Raw genomic sequence first — 20996 nt, 5'->3', positions numbered from 1 at the left:
GGGAGTTCCATAGGTCTTATGCTCAGCAGCACATGTCTGACAAATCCAGGCTAATTTTGGGTGATGAAAGACATAGTCCACCAAATTCCAATGTGCCAGTTCTCTGTACGTTTATCAAACTTATATACGTTTGTGAACAAATGTTGGCTGTCCTCTGGCATCCATCCAACCCCCACCTTTGCCACTGCTGAAGTACATACCATATTCTTTAATTAAGGTTAAGTGTGTTTTGGAATTGGTTATATACTTTCCTGAATTTCTCCTACCCTCCAACTTCACTTTAAAACAACGCTGTTGAAAGAGATATAGGAAGGAATGTTAAAGGAACCACAGCCCAAAGTTAATCACACTTTCTTCATTGTTGGTCAACTTAGTATTGATGGGGACGTAGAAGTCAAGTTGCCTAAGTGAGGAACTTTCCCTAGCTGACTAGGTCCAATTCCTGTGGTCAGCAAGGAAGGGTGAATAAAGTGTTATGCAGAACCCAAAGACTTACCAGAAACAAAGTGGTCATTAAGAACATTTGACAGCTCCTGCTAGTTCTTCTGACTTTCCAGGGGAGCGGTTGTAAATTCAAAAACAAATTAAGTATTTTAGCTCTGGAGGATACTGTCTATCTGATCTGATTAGCCTTTGGTTTTGACAAAATGTAGAATGTCTGATAGTATTGCTAAAATTATTAATGCATTGTTCTGGATTTTCTATAGTGTTATACAATGTAAACTGGTTACATGGGATGATGCCTCTCTAAGCCTGATTGCAAACTATAGATTCCTAAAACAGGTATAATGTATTAACTTCTTAAGTGGTGCTTCATGCGCTTGGTATATGGCGCAAAGCACGTCACATGCTGCCCCATGAATCATCAGGAAGGCCTCTATCTTCTTCGAGTGCTGTCCCTGTGGATGCTCCACTTCAGGTGATGGTGTATCCCGGCACCATTGATCAGAGATTTTCAGAAGCAGTGCCTGGTCGGGCTACACGTGTGCCGTGGCTGTCTCATGGCACTGTTGGAGTCTCGTTCAGCGTGCGCATGGCCCGACCCCCTCAGTTCCTTCTCAACGGTCCTTGGCTGAAGATGGAGCTCTGGCCTGTGCGACAGCTTCTCTGACTAGAGATAACAAAAATGGATAGTTGATAAATTCAGTTATTTTTTCCCTTAGCTAGATAGTTAGTTAGTTTGTAGCATTTTTTTAAAAACAACATTTTAGTTTCTTCCCTCCCCGGTTCCTGGCTCCCTTCGGAGCACGAACCGCAAAAGTTCTCTGACCACCCAAGACACTAGCTTGATCATGCCAGGCTCCCTGGCTTAAAAGATGTGGCTCCTGCAGGGAGGCCATCCCATGGTCCAACCGGTACTTTCTCTGTGTGAGATGCCTCAGAGAGACACACGTACCATCCAAATGTGCCCGTTGCAACAACTTGAAGGCAAGAGCCCAGCGCAACTACGATCTCTGCCTCAAAATTATCCTTATGGAAAAATTGTTCCAACTAGGATTAGAAAAGGACACCCCAACACCTTCTCCCAACTGCTCACCAACTTGATCTGAACCGACCAAGAGCACGGCTCCATTCTCTCTCTCTCTCTCCCTCTCTCCAAAAAAAAAAAAAAAAAAAAAAGAAGCGAGCCTTGACTGCTCTGCAAAGGGAACCGCACAAAAAGAACCAGTGCCCTGCAAGGTCATTACCGTTGGTGCCAATGACCCTGAGAGTCAGTACGTATGAATTCCCTAGCACTAGCCACGTCATACATAAAAGCAAGGAGTCAAGACATGAACCATGCCATGTCTCCTCCTCGGCACCGACTGTACCGATGACCGCATCAGATACGGCACCAATGAGATACGGCACCGATCCACTGGTGCTGATTATGACCACGACACCTCGGCCTTGCTCATTGCTGACAGATGGCACCGCAATGGGCAATGCGTCTGTGCCCCAATCACCTATCCCTGACACACAAGGACTACCAGTCCTCACACAACCGACATCACAATCAATGTTGAGTGATAGTGACAAAGGACCAAGGGGATGGAGTTTTTTCACCACAACGCTTGCACACACCTCAACGTAAATCTACTGGGGAGACACCAGGACCTAAAGACCATCAGGCACGACCTCACTACTCATGGTATGGCCCACCATGGATGGGTCCTCCCATGGCATTCCCCATGCAGTGGCCACCATGGGACCCATGGGCAGCATCAAAGCCCATTACAGTCAAACCTCCTCACCACCTAGAGGAGAGCTCTGATCCCCTCCTGTATCTCTGGTTCCTACGACATCAGTAGCCATGGAGGATATGGCTGAGGAACCAGAGGAAGTAACTGGTCCTGAGGAAGTGTCCACTGCACACAATTCTTCTTCCTCTCCTGATGAAGCCATCATGCCACCTCCACCCACACTGGCTGATGACTTTTTTTAAACAATTCCAGGACTTATTTAAACGCATAGCAATTAGGACATTCCCCTAGAAGAGGTCCAAGAAAATCAGCATAAACTGTTAAAAATCTTGTAACCATCCTCTTCGTCGAAAATTACTCTACCCATAAACAATGCTATCCTCGACCCTGCGGAAACAATGGCAGACTCCTTCCAACATGCAAATGTGCAGACAAAAATATTATGTGCCAGCCAAAGGAATGGACTTCCTGTTTTCCCACTCACAACCAAATTCTCTAGTGGTTGAAGCAATTAACCACTGGGCCAAATAAACTCAACACTGCTCTACACCATGAGACAAGGACCATAAGCGCCTGGACCTCTTGGACAGCAAGGTCTACACCTCCTCACTGTTATAATTCTGGATCACCAACTATAGTGCCCTCCTAGCTAAATATGATTATGACAATTATGGGAAACTCTTCGAGTTTACTTCAGATCTCCCTGAGGACAAGAGAGCACAACTGAAATCCATGCCCATTAAAGGAGAATTAGTCACCAGGATGTCCCTACAGGCCTCCCTGGAAGTTGCCGATACTGTTTTGAAGGCTTGGTCGAGGTCTCCCTTTTACACCAGCACCATCTGCCCATTTGGTCACCACCTGCAGCAGTTTTACCAGCCGTGGGATCGCATTACACAAGACAGTTGGGTCTTAAAGATAGTATGATCAGGCTATTCCCTCCCCTTTACTACTTGTCCCCCTACTTTGCCCTCTTCCCCATCCCTCTTCATGGACCCTTTTCATGAGCACCTTTTAAGACTGGAAATGGATCATCTGCCACAGCAATGGAATCAGTACCAACCCAATACAGAGAGAAGGGTTTTTATTCCCACTGTTTCCTGACCCAGAAGAAAAGTGGTGGATGGCGCTCAATACAAGACCTATGGAAAACAACAAATTCATACGCTCCCAAAAATTCAAGATTGTCACCTTAGGCACAATTATCCCCATGCTGGAACAGGGGGACGGGTTTTCAGCCCTTGACTTACAAGGTGCATCCTGCTCACAGATGATTCCTCAGATTCATAGTGGGATACTACTATTTTCGATACAGAGTACTTCCATTCTGCCTGTCTACTGCACTGAGACCCTTCAAAACCCTTGCAGTAATCGCAGCTCACTTGCGCAAACAAGGGGTAAAATTTTTTCCATACCTAGATGATTGCCTTCTCAAAGGACACACTTATACAGAGACGGAAGCAATCACTCAACTGATCATCGCCCTCTTCCAAAAACTGGGGCTGCAACTGAACATCCAGAAGTCAACATTGGTACCCACACAACAACTAGACTTCATTGGAGCACATGTCAACTCAGTTCAAGCCAGAGCATTTCTTCCTCAGGCCAGTTTTCAGGCCATAAAACATCTCATAGACACCATCTCCATTTGCCCATAAATCATGGCAAGGACCTCTCTACAACTACTGGGACACATGGTCACCAGGCATTTGTGGTTAAAGCATGCCAGATTACACATGCGGTGTCTACAGGCCTGGCTGAATTCAGTATACAAGCCAACCAAACACAGCCTCCACATGATGGTAACACCAAAGGTTCTAGCATCCCTACAGTGGTGGGCAAGACCCAAAAACCTCTGCGAAGGGATTGCCTTTCACCAAAGACCACGCTCAATCATAATCACAACAGATGCCTCCCTACTGGGCTGGGGGGCACACCTGGATCACCACACAATAAAAGGCAGGTGGTCACCATTGGAGACACGCCTCCACATAAACTTGCTAGAACTCGGAGCGGTAAGGAATGCCTGCCTCCACTTCCTACCACTCATAAGGAACAAATCAATATGGGTGCAGACAGACAATGTCGCATGCCTGTTCTACATCAACAGACTAGGGGGAGCCTGATCCCACTCCCTATGCACAGAAGCCATGAGGCTATGGAATTGGTGTATCCATCACCACATCGACATTTCAGATTCTTACCTTCTGGGATGCCAAAACACCACTGCCGACACACTAAGTAGAAGGTTCTCACAGGAGCACGAGTGGGAAATGAATCCTGCTGTGCTACAACAGATATTCCATCAATGGGGGTTTCCCTCAATTGATTTATTCACCACAGTGCAGAACCACATATCCCCCCCCTATTCTGTTCCAGAGTGGGATTAGGGCCCCAATCTTTGGGGGATGCCTTCCTAATCACATGGGAGAGGACATTCATGTATGCATTTCCTCGAATCCCACTACTACACAGAATCCTATGCAAGATCCAGGAAGACAAGGCCAAGATCATCATGATTGGCCCAGACAGACCTGGTACCACTACCTGCTGCATATGTCTGTTCACGCCCCATGAACTCTCCCAATGAGAGTAGATCTTCTTTCACAAGCAATGGTCAGATCTTATACCCGACTTGGAGAAACTCCATTTGAAAGTGTGGCTTCTCCATGGTTCCATTTACACAAGTTAACCTGCTCAGAACATGTCAAATGTATTATTGAACAGCAGATGTGAACCCACACGCAATACTTACCTGAAAAAATGGAAGCGGTTTTCCACATGGAGCCTAATGAAACAGCCTAACCCCCAGCTCACACCTCTACCTATGGTGCTAGAGTATCTTTTAGAGCTGAAGAACTCAGGTCTGTCCTTTAAGCTCTATCAAGGTACACCTCGAGGCGATCAACACCTTTCCATGACAAGATCAGTAGATTCTTGGTATTTACACATCTGACTACAAAACACTTTATATCTGACCTCCAGAATCATCACCCTGATGTACTCTTACCCACTCCCATGTGGGACCTAAGCCTTGTCCTCAAGGGACTCATGAGACCTCCTTTTGAGCCACTGGCTACCTGCTCCTTACTACACATAGCCACCAGGAATGCTAGCTTTAAGGACATCCCAACTGTGAGAAGGGTTAGCGAGATAAACGCACTAATGGCCAATCCACCATACATGATCTTCAGAGACAAGGTCACACTGCGATCTCACCCAAAATTCCTTCTCAAAGTGGCATTGACCTTCCACATTAACTAACCTATTCATCTCCCTACATTCTATCCTAAACCTCACAAAAATGCACAGGAAGCAGCATTACATTAAGCAAGTGATAGCCTTCTACCTAGACAAAATGAAACCTTTCCATAAATCCCCGAGGCTCTTTACCTTGACGATGGAATGGTCCAAAGGGACCGCCATATCCAAACAGAGGCTTTCTAAGTGGATATCGAGCTACATTCACTTGTGTTACCAAACAAATAAGATAGGGATCAGATCCCACTCTACATGAGCCATGGCAACATCCATTGCATTCCTGTACAATGAACCTATTTCGGAAATTTGAAGGGCTGTCACATGGGTATCAGAACATACTTTCACCAATCACTATGTGATCACACAGGATTCCATGACTGATGCTATACTAGGTCTTACAGCCCTCTCCCCTTCCACTATGCAAAAACTCCAAAGTCCCCCCAACTGTAAAGGACACTGCTCTACATTCACCTGAAGTGGGGCACCCACAGGGACAGCACTTGAAGAAGAGAGGGTTACTCACCTTATGCAGTAACTGGTTCTTCGAGATATGTGGCTTTGTGGCTGCTCCACTACCCACCCTCCTCCCCTCTGCTCTGGAGTTCTATACTAGGACTCTCTGGTAGAGAAAGAACCGAGGGGGTCTGGCTGTGTGTGCGCCAAACAAGACTCCAGTGGCGCTGCGAGACAGCTGTGGTGCACACATGGCCCGACCAGGCACTGCTACCGAAAATCTCCAATCAACAGCGCTGGGACGCCCAGACCACGACAAGGACACCCATCTCAAAGAATCTGTTACTGCACAAGGTGAGTAACCCTCTCTTTTATGTTCCACCTGAATGTACAAACTGCAGAGAAGCATTGCTGCAACACACTGCAATGCAGAAGCTACAGTAAACACAGGTGAAGTAAAGGGCCCTGGTGAAAAAGAAGCACAAGTTCAAGGACACTTCGGGGAAAAAGGTTTGGTTTGGGCAGAGGATTCCAGACAGGGCACTCAGCTTGAATAACTCTTCTGGTAATATGATCTGAGTATATTTGATAGCTAAATGCCATGAAACTAGTTGAGAATGTCAAATCTTTGTGGTGGGGTCAGAAGGAAATTGTTGCCAATATAATTACAAGAATTGCAAACAACATTTTTCTTTATGTAATTACAAAACTTTTCAGTAGCAGAATGAGTAAGGCCACTTAACAAGACAGTAACTCTGCTCAGTGCAAAAATAATTAGGGTTTTTTTTTTTTTCTCCAAAAGGTACCTAAAATGTTAGTAGTGCAGTCACAAAGTAGCTGTCTGTAAGGGAAAAAGAGAACTCTCAAACAAATCATTAGGGTGAGTGCAAATTAAAGGGAAAGAAGTACAAGCAATTGTTTAAGATCACAAACCTGTACAACACAAATGCAGGTCCCACCTCTGAGTACAGAGACTTCCCTGGAAGTGGAACAACTGCAGCATATTACTTGATTCATTGGTACACTGCTTGACCCAAAAGGGCCTATATCACTTTTGAAAGTGGGACTTGGGCTCCTAAGTCACTTCTGTGTTTTTGAAAATGTTATTTCTATCCTCAGTGAAGTTCTTCTGAAGTCATTTACTTACCTGCCAAGGACTGTATTGCTTTTTAATAAGAAGGAAGAAGGAACCCATGATGTAGCTATGCAGTCCAAAGTCAGATTAAGAAAGTAAGCCTTTGCATGCACCTGAGTTGAATTCAATATAATGGATTTATCATTAGAAAAAATAAAGGTGTGGAGAAGAAATGTGGAAAAAGCTTCCTGAATTGGAAAGGATGCGAAAAATAATGTCATGTATCCTTAAGTTCCCTTATATCTCTTGGTGTGTTATTGAACATGACTTGGACTAAGTAGCAGTTTCAGAAATTTACAACCAAAGGACAAAATATAATTTACTGGAAGGATAGCTGGATTAGCACATTCAAGCTAACTGATAACGTTTCGAGGAAGCGACTGTCTGACTGTGCTTTAAAGAAGACTGACTTTCCAACTGTTTCCTGTTGTCTGGATGCTATCTTTAGCATTATTTATTCCTAGACTTTCCACTCTTTTTTGTTATCATATAGAAATCTTGGATTTCCCTTTAATTTCCTACTTGATATCATACACAATGCTGCATTTCAAAGAAAGAACCGCTCATTAGGAACAAAACAGGGTTTGGTGAGGTAGGAAATTCAAAATCCCTATGGTGTAATAATAACTTTACAGTAAGTAATTCGTTTTTGCTGCCCTCTACAACTCCACCTAAGTCAATTAGACTCATCATTCAATGGGAGACTGGCACCCAAATACCTTTGAGGATCTGGGCCTTACTCCTTCTGTGACTGATGGCTTGGTGATTAAGAGGCAAGACCTAAATTCTGTTTTTTGGCTCTGCAGCAATCTTCCTGTGTCGTCTTGGACTAGTCACTAACCTTTTCTGCAAATTTTCTCTTCTGTAAAGTGGGATTACACCTCACACAAGTGCTCTGATTCAAAAAATAATGCATGTTCACAAAGTGTTTTGAAATCTTCCAGTGGAAGAGAAACAGATTGATTACTTGAGGCTGACGTCAGGTTGCCCAGTATAACATCCTCACAAGCCAGAATCTGCTTGAAAGCAACTTTTTTGGCAAGAAAAGGGTAAAATGTATGGTCACGTGGGGTTTAATAGTGATTAACCAGAGCTTTTGTGAAACAAAATGCAGCATTGAAATTGGAATGCAGAAAATTTTAAAACTCAGATTAAAGAAATGCAGGAGGGTGAGATGCAAGAATTGAGAAACAAGGTCATTATGTACAAGTTCAGAGGCTTTGAGAAAGCTCAGGAATGTGAGCCTCTTACAGAATGTCTACACTGCAATGCAAGCCCATGCTTGAGCTTGGGCTCAAGCCTAGGCCCCCTTGCATCTACACTGCAATTGTGCTAACCCAGGGTCACAGGACCCTGCAAGGTCTGTGCACAAGTCAAGCTGGGACTCGGGGTTCGCTCTATTGCTTTGCAGTGTAGACACTACTCCTTTTGACCTGTGTCCTAGTAGTCTGCCAGACATATCCCACAATTCCATGGGACAATTCCTTAGTCCCCCCTCTCCCAACAATCTCCAATCCACTCTACTGAAAATGGAAGCCACCCTCTCCCCTCTTGGCAAACGGCAGCAGCTCAGGTCGATGTTAACCCATTCTGTTCTGATCACCAATCTGCAAGCACACTATCACTTGCTGGAGGATTCTCTGCACCTTGAAGTCTTCAAACCATGATTTGAGGACTTCAGTAGCTCAGACATAAGTTAAGGGTTTGTTACAGGAGTTGGTGGGTGAGATTCCGTGGCCTGCGTTGTGCAGGAGGTCGGAATAGAGACTATCATAATGGTCCCTTCTGACCTTTAAAGTCTATGATTCTACATCACTATCTGGGTTTGCAATGAAGAGTGATCCCATCAAGCCTTTTGCCAAGTGAACTGCTTCATGATTAAGGGAGTATAGCCAAATTTTGGTGAATCTCTGTTGCGAGGCCAGTAAAACTGTGGACTTCAACAAAAGCACCAGAAATGATATGTGTACCAGCAGATAGCTAAAAAGCTGGCAACTCTGTGTGAGATTTTTTCAAACAGGTGACCTGTTCAGGGAGCATATTAAGAAGGTGAAGAGTGAGTGCTGGAAGACCAGGGACAAGAACTGCACCTTGGGCAATTCGCCAATGCTAGGCCCATTTTATGATGGCTTTGACCAGGTTCTGGGCACTGCATCCAGTATAGAGCCAATCATGCTTCCTGACGTTCTTATCAGCCGGGATGGTGCCCTGTTGGCCCCTGAATTCAACATGGGGACTGGTGGGAGCCAGCAGCAGGCTCCCAGTACAGAGTTTGAAGTGTCTTTTTTTTAAATGGAATCAGTCCCAGAGTAGGCTCAAGATCAGGATCAACAGAAAATTCTCAGTCCCTTTTCAGAAGCGTGTTTTATTTTCACCTCTTTCCTCCCCTCCCCTGGAACAGCCTGCTACCGAGCCAGCAGCACACCCACTGGAGACAGAAGCTGCCCCAGAGTCTGGTAAGTGTATGACACAAATGTACAGTTTATTATCACAGGAACGGGACGGATTTCTGCTCCATAACAAAAATGATGAGCCTCAGCTACCAACATTTGGCCAGTAATTGCAGATTGTATCACAGCACCTTGGCCTCCCCCATTCCCCTCCCCATCACCACATGGAGTTCAAAATGGTGGTCTGGAATTTCAAACAACCCTTACAGCTGTTTATGGATATTTTAACTGTTAAATCACAGGCGTCTACGAGGGTCATTTTTTTCCTTTCAGTAATAAGAAATTTGACTCCTGGCTCTATGGAGCTGCCTGTAAACAGTGAACTGAGTGTGTGTGTTCTGTTTCCAAATCTAGTCCATTTCAGCTAGCAATAGTCCATGCAGTCTATGGGGCACAAAATCATTTCTCCAAAGTATAAGTGGGGTGTCAGTTTTTTCCCAGAACTGTGCTGGATGTGGGTTGGAGAAAAGCTGTAGATTTCAGTGCGTTGGCATACAACAAGAACTGGGTAAGCCAGTTTCTGGATTCTGACCCAATCCTGGCCGTTGATATCTTCAAGTTTTTCCTGAAGTAGGAGCTCTAGTTACACAATGTAGGGAAGGGTGTATTTTCCAGGCCCCCTCTACAGCTGACTAGTCCAGTCCACTCACAAATGTGCTGTTTAAATACATCAGTTGCATACACTGCAGGTTCCCTTCTGACAGCTTGGAATAACATCTCCCTCTGGCAATAGGGCACCAGAACAGTTATGCCTTCCAAAATGTGAAAGACCTGAAATAACAGAAAAGCCTTTTGCAGACAGGACACTACACATATCTCCCTTACACTCCCACCCCCATATGGCAATTAGTTATGAAATTTATATGAAACAAAAAAAAGGTTTATAATTTTATACATACCATTGTCTCTATACTTCTGTAACTACAATTAACGAGGCTGTATCCAGAGACAGAGTGAGGTGTGAAACACCCCTTCACAATATGTATTGGTTCACTTTAGAAACATTACATTTTATGTCCTTGAGATTCCACAATAATTAATTCTGTGCTCCTCCAATGGGCTAGTTTAGACAATAGCTGCCTGTTTCTTGGCCTGTTTCAGGCCCCCCAGGATGCATGCCTGCTGTTCTTCAGGAACTCGATCCCTATGCCAACGTTCCTTCACCAAACGTTCCAAAAGGAAGTGTTTCGGTGATGAAGTTCTGAGAGGGCAGACCAGCAGGTCCAGTACCAGAAGAAGAGGGACAACAGACTGGAATAACAGGGCCCTGACAGGCAGGAGGAAAGACTGAGGCACGCTGCCCCAGTGGAGGATAGGGTTTCAACGAGGGAGCAGGCAATTGCAAAGCAGTTCCTGGAACAGGAACAGCGGCTAAGGGAGGAGAACAGATCTCAGCAGAGAACTGTTCCAGAAATTCCTGTCCATAATGGCTCCTGCTGCCTCCTCAACATCATGGCATGATGATCACTCTGCAAAGTATCCTCAGTCCAGCAGCAGCTTGGACAACTCCATTTCAGGGCAGCCCATGCATTCATCTTTGTGTGGTTTTACTATTTTAAGACATGTTTACAAATAAAGCTTGTTATGCTCTCAGGAAAGTTTATTGCTACATTGCATCATGTCATACAACCATGATTTGAGATGAAAAAGCTACAAACATGTTCAGGAGCAATTAAGCATTAGTAAACAAACAGCAGGGGCGGTCCTAGACTAGCTGCCAGTAATTGGTGACCTAGGCAAACCATGCAATCGGTGCCCCCAAGCCCCAAGGGCAGATCTAGGCTGAGGTTTTTGGTAAACTGAGAAACATTTTGCCACTTTTTTCCTTTTAATGCTTTTTAAGCTTTTAAACAGAGGCTTAAAAGCTTAAAAAGCTTTTGGGTTGTCTGTCTGTTCATCTGTCCAACCAACGTTTTTGAGGTCAGATAAAATAGACACAAAATGTTCAGAATAGATTTGTACATGACAGCTAGATGATATTTCAGTCCAATTTCAAATAAAAATTCATTAAAATGTTAATTATAATTTTTATTATTGCAAATCCAAAATCACCAGGTCAAAGAAACTGCTTGCCTCCAAAAGCATCTAGCAGCAACAGTGACAACCAAATTCAGAGAATGCGCACTGCAAGGAACAAAAAAGGCCCTAGGATCGATTTCCATCATTCTCCTTTGCACACCATTGTCTTTATCCTTCATAAAGTGCTGGAAGCAGGGAGGGGGGAAATAGCTCAGTGGTTTGAGCAGTCGCCTGCTAAACCCAGGGTGGTGAGATCAATCCTTGAGAGATCTGGGGTAAAAATTGGGGATTGGTCCTGCCCTGAGCAGGGGATTGGACTGGGTGACCTCCTGAGGTCCCTTCCAACCCTGATAATCTATGATTTTATTATTATTACTCCCATTATCATAGCCTTGGCCACATAAGTTTTCAACAGATAATGACATTGTTTCAAGCTCTTGTAGAATAGTTTCAGTCATAAATGCTCAAGTCATCTCCTTCAGTGGTACGAAACCCAAAAAATGTTCCTTTATGAGCACTTCAACATTATCTTCATCTGCAGACCTTTCCAGATTCACAAAACAAATGATCGTCATCATTTGTTCAACATGACTCACATCTGGTGTACAGTCCAGTATTATTGAAAAGTATTTTGCAGAATGGACTGCTTCTACAATTTTCTTTTTAATGGCATTTGCTAGGATTTGAATCAGTTCATTCTGCATATTTTTTCCTAAGTAATGAACCTATGTTTCATGATCAGTTATTTTACGTAGATGCTCCTTCAAAACTGAATCAAACAAAGCTAGCTATTCAACAAATTTTTAAAAGTTTCCATTACCTGGAGTATATAATTTTTTTTATTTCTACTGCAGCCATGGAATGCTAAATTTTGTCCACCAAGAACTTTCACTAAAGCAATCAGACGCTCTAATATTTGTTGTTAATATTCTTCTTTTTCCTTGATCACACATACATTTTCTTCATCTATCGTTTTTGCTTTTTTAAATCATAATTCAGGTTCTTTCCAATTTTGAAAACATTCCAAATATCTGTACTACTTTCATGTGAAGAGAGAATTGAAGATATGTTTTTCCAGGCCTTCGAACCATGCATCCGATGAAGTGAGCTGTAGCTCACGAAAGCTTATGCTCAAATAAATTTGTTAGTTTTTAGGTGCCAAAAGTACTCCTTTTTCTTTTTTGCGAATACAGACTAACACGGCTACTACTCTGGAACTATTTTCAGTAAGTGATGTACCCATTGATTGATTTCTAAACAACTTGTAGCAAAAGCAAAACAGAGTCCTTCGACAGTGAATATTGTAATCAGTTTCGATGAATTTCTTCCCAATTAATGAGTTTCCTCTTGTAATGCTGAGCAGAGAATTTTCTTTTATTTCCATCCTTAGGGAAGGGAAATTCATGAACTTGTTCGGGTCCAAGTTCCACGAGAATTTGCCGCATGCTGTCATCACATCTGGGCCATGAAGCTGGGTCCCCTTACTGTAACTTGTTTGTAACTTCCTCAGCCTTTCTTCATTCCACTTCATTTACTTCCATTTCTGCATTTGTCTCTGAAGATGAATAAATTTTCTCCACTTCCATATCAGTCTGATCTGTGAGCTGACTTCATCTAGAAGTAAGTTTCCATCATCTTGATGTTCCAAACTGTGGATGTGAACTAACCTCCTCTCCAAGTAAAATTCCTTCATCTGGATGCTGTGAACTGCTTCCATCTTTATTTGGATTAAAGAGAAGATATTTCAGGAAGGATTCCTGCTGTTTTGCTTGGTCCTTTTCCTTCTCAGCCTTTCTTTTATGATACTCAGCTCCTGAGGGCTTTCTTTTTCCTCTTTCTGTCATGGGGCATTTGAATGTTATGTACTAACTGTGTTCCCGACTTCCAATCATGATAGCATTAAGGATGGCTGACACACCACATGGCTGGCGATTCAAATGACATTGCAGCCATCCCAGTATGTCTTTTCACTTAAAGGTTCAATGATTAGTAACATACACTCACTTACCTATTAAAACAGTTAGTTAGTTAGTTACAGTTATTTACACGGAAACAAAATGACCTTTTACGACATTATAACATGGCACTGGTTGTTTGGAAAGTAATCCCCTTTCTCACAGTTACCTGCTTGGAATGTGAGGTCATCACTTTTGTAGTCTATTAAGCGTTAACGCTGTTACTTTTCTTTTCTGGACCTTATTTATTACATGTGAACCAGTTATAACAAAGAAAAGTTCATAATTATACAGCCCGATAATAATGCTAAGATTTAATAATGCTTAAAGATACTCACATTTTGGATTTATAATCATAAAAGACATTTATCTTTATTCTTTGGCACCAGGAAACACAATTTTCCACAGTATTTGCTCGATTCTTAACCATCTACCTGCGACGTGTGTTAAAATGACCGTTTGACATGTATCAACTCACAATATCTCCACTCTACATGAATTTCCAGCTATGCGACCTTGATGTATATTCGAGTTAGGTGTCACTAGCATTGCAGCTCTTGCTGCAGGCTGATGTTTCATTGTGGCTGAGTTATTGCTTATCAAAATTGCGGAGTGGGTCAACTTGACCCTACATTGCAAATTGAAAAAAATTTTCTCTAAAATATTATTTATTTTTGCAGTAAATAAAAGATTCGACGTATTAATAAATTCTCAGAAATGCAGAAATTCATATTCCTTCTGTACATGCACGGGAATTGAAATAAAGACATCTTTTTTCATTTTTTTTCATTTTGTATTTTTTTAAATTTGATTTTTTTTCCTCAAATGTGGTACCCAATTTAACTTGGCACCATAGGTGACCGCCTAGTTCGCCCTTATGGACGGGCTGCCACCGGCAAACAATACTCGTTCGCTAAGTTAGGTGCAGAAATTCACATTTCTATACATTGTCAGTACACCCATTCTGTCTCTCCTACCCCCGACACCCCCACATTCACTATTCATCATGTCATTCAGTCTTACATTGAATGGCAATCAAGCCCACCCTCCTCCCAAGCACAGCCCTCCCCCTCCCAAAAAATGGAGCCATTTTTCCCCACAAGCACATTTGTACAGATATTATTCCCCCCGCCCACTTCTGTTGGGCCTGGCAAGTCCATAATGTGAGAAGATAAAGCATCCCCAACTTCTGCTGCCTTGGTGAAATCAGCTCCCGTAGAGGTAGGTGCACTCTCTGGCTGAGCATACCAATCCAACATCCCCTTACTGTCATAGGTCCATTTAGGAAGGTTGTGAAGAGTGCAGCAAGCCACAATAATGTGCACAGCATTGATGACTGGAATCCAAATGGGTCTGTAGACACCTCCAAGGGGATTTTAATCTGCCAAAAATGCATTCGACAACCATTCTACACCTGCTGAGAATGGAATGAAACCTCCTTTTGCCAAGGCATCTGAGATAAGGCTATGGTTTCATAAGCCTAGGCAAAAGTAGGTACTTAGGGGTCCTCCGGAATAACAATGAGGACAGTAACCTTGTTTATGACAATTGGTAGGAGTAGCATCCCAGCCTGTCCATGAATATAGACTTCTGAGCAGTTGAAAATGGTGGCATCATGAACTTTTCCAGTACAGCCCACATTGACATGCATAGATGTGCCTCTCTGGTTCACTAGTGCCTGCATAATAATGGAGTAGTATCCTTTGTGGTTTATGTACTTACCACATGCCTGATTGCCTCAATTACTGTGCCAGAACTTTACCCACAGTCAACCTTCCAACCCCAAACTGGTTGACAACAGACCTGTAGCAGTCTGTGGTAGCCAGCTACCAGATGCTTATAGCGACCCACTTCTGAATTGGCAAGGATGACCTCAATTGTGTCTCATTATGCCGGAGTGGGGTAGGGGCAAGCTGCTCACAAAACTCCAGAAATGTGGCTTTCTTCATGCAAAAGTGCTGGATCCACTGCTGGCCAGACAGGGGTGTGGATGATGTGATTTATGTAGTGGGCCACAGTCACTATGCCAATTATACTGAGCAGCATCTTCCAGTGTGAGTCTGTGATGCCAGGGAACTCCTCTTCCTCCTACAGTTCCATCAGGGTGGTACAGAAAATGCCACCAAAGTGTTCACCAGTGCCTTGCAGATGCAATGTCAGTTTCCTGACACAGGAGTGAAAGTGCAAGCAAGAGAAGTTCATCAAAAGGCTCCTCCTCCACATTGCTGACTCCAGTGGCTAGGAGTGCACAGACCCAAAGGACTGCTCAGCAGGCTGTGTTGGCAGGCTGGTCAAACTTCCTGTAACATGCAGGGTGGGCAGTCAAGGTTTTCTGCAGTGCACCACTGTCCTAGGTTTAGAGCAGTCACATTTCAGGAGTGGGGGATTCTGGAATAGGGTTACTTTGACTCAGGTCTCTGTACTGCAGTGTGGATGCCAGAGTCCCAGGTTCAAGAACAGATTATAAAGTCATAACATAGGGTTAGTGAGACAAGGTAGCTGAGGTAATATCTTTTTTTGGACCAACTTCTGTTGGTGAGAGAGACAAGCTTTCAAGCTTATTCAGAGATCTTCTTCAGGTCTGGGAAACTTAGGAAGTAGATGTTAAGTTTTGCTTCCTTTTTCTTCATATTATGGCTTAAAAAACAATGTAGGTGCTCAAGCCCCAGGGTTCCCTTACATGGCTCAACTGTGTCAAGTCCCACTAACGCAGGGCTTACATTACAGAGTAGACATGCCCTCAAGGAGCAGCATGGCAAGTTGTAAACACAATTAGAAGCTGTTGGAAAATACAGAACTGACAAGAACTTTTAATCACAGTGAAACTTTTGGAAGGAAAAATGGCATAATATGGACAGTGTTGCACTGTCTGAAGTGGTTCCAGCTCCTTATAATCCACTTTTTTTCCTTCCTTGAACAATCTGAATTCTAAAGCCCTGGTACTGTGGAGCCTATAATCATGTCCACAGTCCAAAACAATCAGGGTGGTGGTACCTGTACTGATGTGAAGGTTAGAAACTTTCCCCAGAGGAGAGCTCAGCCATAATGAAAGAAATAGGTCCTTGGCTCCGAAGCAGGGACATAGAGGAATTTCTAAAGTGGCTTGTGAAAACTGGGGAGCAGGTTGAATTTTGTGATCTGATTAGAGGAGATTGGGAGAGAATTTTGCAAAAGAGCGTCAGCTCTGGGGTTGGGCAGCGTATTCCACAGGGCTGTGGAGCTTTATTCGGGTCTGATGTGGCAATCACCATTGTTGGTGCAGTTAAGCAGAAACTGAACAAGCCCCTGGCAGAATATGAAGAGTGACATATTTTGTGTGTGCTTATTCTCTGATCGTGAATAATTCAGCTTGTGATGGTCCAGGCTACCCACAACTTGTTATAGATGGGCAACTTCCAGAGGTGAGAGAGGCAGCTAAAATGGTGTTTGATAGGGGCCATACTTGCATTCAGATGTTCGTTGGAAAAGCAGCAGAATGTGCTTGTCGGCGTACACAGGAGGATAAGGCTCGGGACCCAGGGGGTGAAAGGAATCGAATTCTGAAGGTAACACAGGAACCCCTGGGTATTGGAGAGGACTTGGCCAAGGGAAAGGAGGTAGCCATGAGAGCCCCTGGATCACCTTTTATAGGTGCAGAGGCATAATGAGGAATTGGAGGAAGTGGTGCAGAAGCTTTAGGAGCTGACCTTGGGAACAGGGCACAGTCCACCAGCTGGAACTATTTCCTCCACCCCCTCTAGGGATACTGAGCCTCCTCCCCGTCATCCGAGGATTTACTCACATTATTTTGGATGAGTGAGGATGCCTCAATGTGGTGTTAGTTATGTGAAACAAACTGTGTTTGATAGTGGATGGTCTATCTCTTTAACATCTAGAATTCAGGCATGGGATGTCACACAACAATGTATTACCATGACCAGAGTGAAAGGGCAAGGAGTCACTGCCGGGCTTACTAAACCCTTTAGATGTCATGGTAGGTAGTTTTCTGTTACTCATAGCTGTGTGGATGATGATTTTAGGTAGATTTTTAGGAGCAGATTGGATGAATGCTGGGGGGTTGTATAGTGCATTTAGCTAATCTTTTGCTGTGGAATATCTCTAAGGACAAAGAGAACATGTCAATAGCTATGGCTCACACAATGTTTACAGTTAAGGAGGTACATTCTTTAGATTGGCAGAAGTATGTGACAGATGCTGAGTTTTTGGAGCTGTGCATGCCACTTGTTGAAATTTTTGCTGAAGGTGAGTGTGGGAGGATAGATGTATGTTCCAAGTTCAGGGACAGAATTTTCCCTCCCCATAAATAGTATCTGTACCCTAGAGAGGCAGTGGACTCTATCCAGAAAGCAGCCAGCCTTAAATGACTGTGTCTGGGAGTACAGTTTTGCAGACATAGCTGCAAAGTGTGCTAAGCTGAAAAATGAATATATAAGGCACAGAGATAAGCTTAAATCTGCCAAATACACTGGCTGAAAACAGGATCACTCTGGGTGAAAAGACAGAAAGTTTACAATCCCAGATTCAGTAGCCAGCAAGGCCTTGGGAAATGTTTTACTTGACTATGAAAAACTGAGGCTGAGTGGTTTAGGGAAATGTGAAGTTAAAAGATGTTCTGCACAGAATCTCAGAACACTGCAGAGCTCAGAGGAGAGTAGACAGTTGGGACAGTGCAAGGGTTAAAGTGTTAGAGTGGAAGTGCAAGTGTTAAAAGGATGTTAAAATTGTTCAACAACAATAAAAACAAAAAAGAAAAGGAGGAAATACTGAGGAAATGAAGAAGAAAAAATAAATAACACAACAGCTACCACTGCCTGTCAGAGAAAGAATAGTAAAAAATGTAGCAGCAGAACTACTGAAATCTAAGTGTCAAGTAAAATGTAATGTTGCTAAAATATAGCTATTAACAGAGCCCAGGGCAAAAACAACAACAAAAAATTATCTCACCTGTGAAAAACATATTCAAAGCTGAAATTGAAAAATGAAATTGCAGGTTAGAAAAGTGAACTGCTTAATTTAGGGGAAGCCAAGTGAAAAATGAAAAGTTGTTGTTATGGCCAAGCTTCTGGCAAGGCGTATGAAGTGAGGGAGCAGGGATCTGTGCAATATGTCTCAGATAAAAAGCCCTTTCCAAAAGCCATTTGGGATGGTCATGGCTATGTAATGGACAAAGCTAGTCCATCAGTATATCTGGTTTAGGTAAAGGATGAAAAGAGGTGGTGAATCAATGGTTGCATGTTATGCAGATGAAACCATACAAGGGGAAGGACAGGAGGGAATCTACTAATTGTAAAAAAGAGGGAAGTGAGAAAAATGTTTTTTTCTCAGTTTTTGATCATCTTGTGAGGCATAATATGCACTACGTTAGGGTCTGTGGAATTTGGGATAAAGCAGAGAAACAAAGCCGTGACAGTGCATGAGAGGTAGAATGCTACCCTCGCCTTAGGGTTCCTAAGTAATCATGCAGGAAAGCCAACAGTGTTCTGGTACAGACTGGACTGCAGCCAAGATGAAGGATCCTGCAACCCACGCAAATCTCAGGATCAGGGACTTGGACTGGGGAACCTACAAAAGCCAATGTGTTTAAATGGAATGATAATGGCTAAGGTGGCTATTCACAGCATGCAGTTAATACACTCAGGAAATATTACAGTTACTTGAGCAGATCACTGAACTACTGCCCAGGAATCCACCTACCATATCAGGAAAGTGAAAGTGACTGAGACTTTGACTGGCTCCAGGAATGTCATTAAGGACTGGCAGAGTATCACTACCTCTCCTGAATATACTGAGTAAGAATGCCTCCTATTCCAGAACTGAACCAAGATGATGAACCATGCCCAGAAAGAGAGACAGGACCTGACAATGAACTAGTGATAAATTGTGAACATCAGATCATGTATAATATACAGTACCAAATGATACCTGTAGTACTGAATTTAACCAATTTTATATTACCACAGCCACTCAGTCATGCAAAATATGTGCATTTCTATATGCAGATGATAGCTTTGAATATGTTTTTCACAGGTGAGATAATTTTTTGTTGTTGTTTTTGCCCTGGGCTCTGTTAATAGCTATATTTTAGCAACATTACATTTTACTTGACACTTAGATTTCAGTAGTTCTGCTGCTACATTTTTTACTATTCTTTCTCTGACAGGCAGTGGTAGCTGTTGTGTTATTTATTTTTTCTTCTTCATTTCCTCAGTATTTCCTCCTTCTCTTTTTTGTTTTTATTGTTGTTGTTTAACAATTTTAACATCCTTTTAACCAGCTAATTGTTGGCTTAGTTCCAAGGAAGGTTACCCGAATAGGGGACAAGGTAATTTTTCCAGTTCCCCAACATGAGATCCACAGTCTGTCAATTGATGCTCCTCTGATGGTGCTGCCCAGGTATTGTGAGGTATTGTTAAGCCAAATGATACCATCATTGCATTTAATGTGCAGGCCTTAAAGAGTCAACTTTCAGAACATATGTTGACCTTAAACCGGGAGAGTCAAAATATTCAGTGACATAGATATTCTGGGAAATGCTCCATGGTGGAGGTTAGCACACAGCATTGGGGAACATTCATGGATATGCATGATATCACTTGACTTTGTAACTGCAAGCCATAATAATAGTGGTGTTAATTGCATTGATTTGGAAGGTTAGGAGCGTGGTTAGGCAGTTAGGAAAGAGAAGAGATGTATATGAAATACAGGCTTGATGAAGCCATAGAATGAATTCTATGGCTTCACAGTAGGAAGTGTTGGAAGTGAAGCCATATTTAGGTGTGATTAGAAGCCTCCTGTTATTTAAGAGTCTGTTCTGATAATAACAGGTTTCAGAGTAGCAGCCGTGTTAGTCTGTATTCACAAAAAAGAAAAGGAGTACTTGTGGCACCTTAGAGACTAACAAATTTATTTGAGCTTAAGCTTTCGTGAGCTACAGCTCACTTCATCGGATGCATTCGGTGGAAAATACCGAATTTTCCACCAAATGCATCCGATGAAGTGAGCTGATGCTCAGATAAATTTGTTAGTCTCTAAGGTGCCACAAGTACTTCTTTTCTTTTTTGTTCTGATAATGTTTAACAGCATATGCATAAGTGAACTGTATGTGTACAAATTACAGAGTAATTGTGTATAGTATTGCACAGGTGTAAGAAAGGTACAGAGTAATCCGTGTTTTTAAGGAAAATTAAAAGAGAAAGCTAGAAGAAACTGGCTTGAACTAACACTAAACCCATATTGAGGGGGAGGAGAGTTAACATGGAAATGAGAGATGTATATGTATATATAAGAAAAGATAACAGAAAGTTAAAATAAGTCTCTGTAACAAATGGAGATTGAAGCTGTATTGTCCACGGCTGGAGGTGACTGTGATGAGATTGTCCTGATGTGCTTCCCACTTGTATCTGATCACTACTTTCTGAGTGTTTTGCCTGAATCAAGATTTGTTAGACTAACCTTCTGAGTAAGTGAATCTCAGTCCAGCAGTTTTAATACTGGTGTGTATAAAGGTGTGCACTCAAGGAAATTGAGCTTTGCAAGAGTC

General features: G+C 42.8%; 1 long non-coding RNA gene across 1 annotated transcript; it reads left to right on the top strand.

Annotated features, from left to right (window-relative positions):
• The first annotated feature begins 6286 nt into the window (after positions 1-6286).
• LOC122461215 lies at positions 6287-11075 on the top strand. The gene is made up of 2 exons (XR_006283041.1): positions 6287-9488; positions 10584-11075. It is a non-coding gene; the product is annotated as an uncharacterized LOC122461215 (long non-coding RNA).
• Positions 11076-20996: the final 9921 nt, after the last annotated feature.

The sequence above is a fragment of the Dermochelys coriacea genome, chromosome 7 (assembly GCF_009764565.3).
Source record: "Dermochelys coriacea isolate rDerCor1 chromosome 7, rDerCor1.pri.v4, whole genome shotgun sequence".
Taxonomy (NCBI): domain Eukaryota; kingdom Metazoa; phylum Chordata; order Testudines; family Dermochelyidae; genus Dermochelys; species Dermochelys coriacea.
This window is presented reverse-complemented; position numbering and strand designations above follow the sequence as displayed.